This window comes from Arachis hypogaea, chromosome 1, assembly GCF_003086295.3.
Source record: "Arachis hypogaea cultivar Tifrunner chromosome 1, arahy.Tifrunner.gnm2.J5K5, whole genome shotgun sequence".
NCBI classification, from domain to species: Eukaryota; Viridiplantae; Streptophyta; class Magnoliopsida; order Fabales; family Fabaceae; genus Arachis; species Arachis hypogaea.
The window spans coordinates 71,541,870-71,545,953 of record NC_092036.1 but is presented as its reverse complement, the minus strand read 5'-3'; positions in this window follow the sequence as shown (position 1 = coordinate 71,545,953).

Below are 4,084 nucleotides of genomic sequence, written 5' to 3'. Positions count from 1 at the left end.
CTAATAAAAATTAAAAACAAAAAAAAATAAATAAATAAACAAGAAAAAGAAAATTTACAATAACCAATAATAGGGCACACGTTTGCGATTCCCCGGCAACGGCGCCATTTTGATGAACGGATTCTTGCGTGATCTAAAATTTCACAAATAAATTCACGTTGCTAGTATAGTTTCTAAACCAACAAAGAATCCTTTCGTACAAAAACATGATTGTCACAAGTAACAAAACCCAATAAAAGTAATAACCGAAGTATTTAATCCTAGGGTCATCTTCTCAAGGAATTGCAGGGAAGTATGATTTATTATTGGTTATGGAAAATAATATTTTTGGCTTTTAAAAGGATGAACAGGGAAAATAAATTACAGGAAAAATAAATTAATAACTAGAAAAACTCTTGACAAGATATGAAAACTGGATGTCCTATCCTAGTTATCCTTATCAATTATGATGAGAATTGTATTTTTCTCCCACCTTATTAACCTCTAACTATAAATGTAAGTTAAGTGGATCAATCAATTTGATTCCTTAGATCCTAGTCAATTCCTAAGAAAAGACTAGAGTTATTGGAATTCAAATTAATTAGCAAAGATGACAATTATCAATCACAATAAGTTTGATAACTCAAGTGTCTCCAATTAATCAATTCATCAATTAAAGCCAAGAATATACAAAGCTAAGTAAAAATCATAAATCTGAAATACCTCAAATTGCATTAAATAGAGAAATTAAATTAAACATGAGAATTCATGAATCAAAGTAATAGAATAAATAAAAATAGAAGAGAAACCAAAGTAAAGGAACATTGAACCTGGAATGAAGAAGAATAATCCTAAAACTAATAGAAATCCTAAATCCTAAATCCTAAGAGAGAGGAAGGGGCCTCTCTCTAAAAACTACATCTAATCCTAAAATTGTGAATTATGAATGTTGTATGAATTCTTCTTTTTGATTCCCCCATTCTCTGGCTCCTATTATGTGTTTCTGGGCTTGGCTTTGGACCAAAAAAGTATCCAGAAATCGCTGGGGGCGACTTCTGCAATTTTTTGGATGTGGCGTACGTCACGCATGCGCGTTGGTCATGCGTGCGCGTCATCTAGAGTTTTTCCTTTCCACGCGTCCGCGTCAGTCACGCGTCCGCGTCAGTTGTGTTTCGCGCTAGTCACGCATCCGCGTCGTACACGCGTACGCGTCGATGCCATTTTGCGCGAGGCACGCGTTCGCGTCGTCCATGCGTTTGCGTGCTGTCATTTCTTCAAAAACTCCATTTTGTGTGTTCCTTCCATTTTTGCGTGTTTCTTTTCTGTCTTCTAAGCCATTCTTGCCCTATAAAGCCTGAAAATACTCAACACACGGATCACGGCATCGATTGGTAATAAAGGATAATTAAAATTAACATTTTTAAAGCATAGGAAACATGTTTTCACATATAGCATAAAATAAGGAAGGAATTATAAAATCATGCAATTCATATGAATAAGTGGGTGAAGAACTGATAAAAACACTCAATCGAGCATAAGATTAAACATAAAATAGTGGTTTGTCATTCTTCCTTAGGAATCATGCTTTACTTTACTTGAGGGCCAAGAAACATTAATTTCCAGCAAGTCTAAGGTGAGATATCCCTTCCTAACGTGCTGAGTGAGATTTGGTCAGTTGAGGGTTTTTGGATTTAAAGTTGTTCTTGATGTAATTTAGGAGGAGAAAGTGCTTAAGGACTAGTGAGAATGCTTATGAATTAAGTGTGGGGAAAAGTGGGTTTGGAAACATTTGGTTTGAAAATTGAGTATGTTAGAATTTTCTAAAAATGTGAAAGAAATGTTTGGGACATAATTCATGCATCCAATAATTTAATCACATGCATTGAGAAAAATAAAAGAAAAAAAAAATATATATATATATATATATATATAAGTGCAAAATATGTAAAAGGGGACAAAATGCCCCAAAGTAAGTGGTGAAAGCAATGCATATGAGTTATACTTGAAATTATAATGCATGAATATGTGGACAACATGGTTAATGGATGGTTAGATGTTGTATTATGATTACATGGATTGTTTAAGTTAGGTGGGAAAGTTTAAGTTAATTAAGGATTCAGATTTTAGTCCACTTGGCCATGTACAATCCTACCTTAACCCTAACCCCATTACAACCCTTAAAAGACCTCTTGATATGTGTATCTGTGCATTGAATTTATGTTGATTGTTAGATGAAGAGCAAGCCTTAGAAAGCAAGGTTAGTAGAGAATCGAGAGAATCGAACCTAAAACACTTGAGTGATTAGAGTGATATACACTACTAGTGAGGGTTCGATGCTTGATTCTTTGTTCCCGGCTTTCACGAGCTATTTTCTTCTACAAGTCTTTTTGTACTTCATTTTTATGATTTGAATTAGTGAAATCCAGTTCATATTTATTCTTGGAGATTTATTTACTTTTAACCAAGTAGGTAGAAACATTTTGCATTTAGTTGCATTTATAGGTTGCATTTCATACACTCTACCATTCCTCTTCATCTTTATAGTTTCTCTTTAGCTTAGCATGAGGACATGCTATTGTTTAAGTGTGGGGAGGTTGATAAACCACCATTTTATGGTTTATCTTATGCTCAATTGAATGGTTTTTATCAACTCTTTACTCACTTATTCATACAATTCGCATGTTTTACATTTTCCTTCCTGATTTTGTGTTATGATTGAAAACATGCTTCTTTGATCTTATATTTTCTTATTATTAATCCTCTCTTATTACCATTAGATGCCTTTATATATGTGTTAAGTGTTTTCAGATATTATAGGACAGGAATGGCTTGGAGGATGGAAAGGAAGCATGCAAAAGTGGAAGGAATACAATAAGTTGGAGAAATTGCTAAGCTGTCCAGCCTGACCTCTTCGTATTCAAACGGCTATAACTTTAGCTACGGAGGTCCAAATGACGCAGTTCCAGTTGCGTTGGAAAGCTAACGTCTAGGGCTTCGATTTGATATATAATTTGCCATAGGTGCCCTGATGCCAGGCGACGCGAACGCGTGAGTCACACGGACGCGTGACCTGGCAGGAACGCAACCCGCGCGGCCGCATGAGCCATTCAGCCGCGTCACTTTTCTGCGACCTGTACGGACCAGAAAGTGCTGGAAGTGACTTCTAGGCTGTTTCTGACCCAGTTTTCAGCCCAGAGAACACAGATTAGAGGCTATAAAGTGGGGGAATGCATCCATTCATGATCATGCTATTCATAATTCTCTTTTTATTATTTTAGATGTAGTTTTCAGATAGAGAAGTTCTCTCCTCTCTCTTAGGATTACGACTTAGGACTTCTCTTAGTTTTAGGAGTGACTCTCAATCTCAGGTTCAATGTTCTTTGTATTTATTTATTTCAATGTTCCATGTTTGGATTGATTTTCTTAATTAATGTTATTTGAGGAATTTTAGTTTATGATTGTTTTATTTATGAATGCTTTTTATTTAATTTAGATAGTTCCCCTTTTGGCTTTGGTTAAATAATTGGTGACTCTTGAGTTATCAAACTCATTGTTAATTGAAAATTGGATTTCTTCATTTCATTAATTCATATTCCAATAACTCTAGCCTTTCCAAAGGAAAGACCAGAACTTGAGGATTCGAATTAATTCATCCACTTAACTTACCTTCATAGTTAAAGGTTAACAAGGTGGGAGAAGAATCCAATTCTCATCACAATTGATAAGGATAACTAGGATAGGACTTCCAGTTCTTATACCTTGCCAAAGGTTTATTTTACAGTTATTATTATTTTATTTTACTTGTCATTCAACTAACCTTTCACCTTAATCCAAAACCCCAAAACACACTTTTTCATAACCAATAATAAGAACATACCTCCCTGCAATTCCTTGAGAAGACGACCCGAGGTTTAAATAATCGGTTATCAATTTTAAAGGGGTTTGTTACTTGTGACAACCAAAACGTTTGCACGAAAGGATTTTTTGTTGGTTTATAAACTATATCTACAACGCGACTTTATAAAATTCTTTACTAGCAAAAATCCTAACATCAATCTCTTAAAGAGATATGGTTCATCCCACAAGTAGTACTTCGTATCAGAAA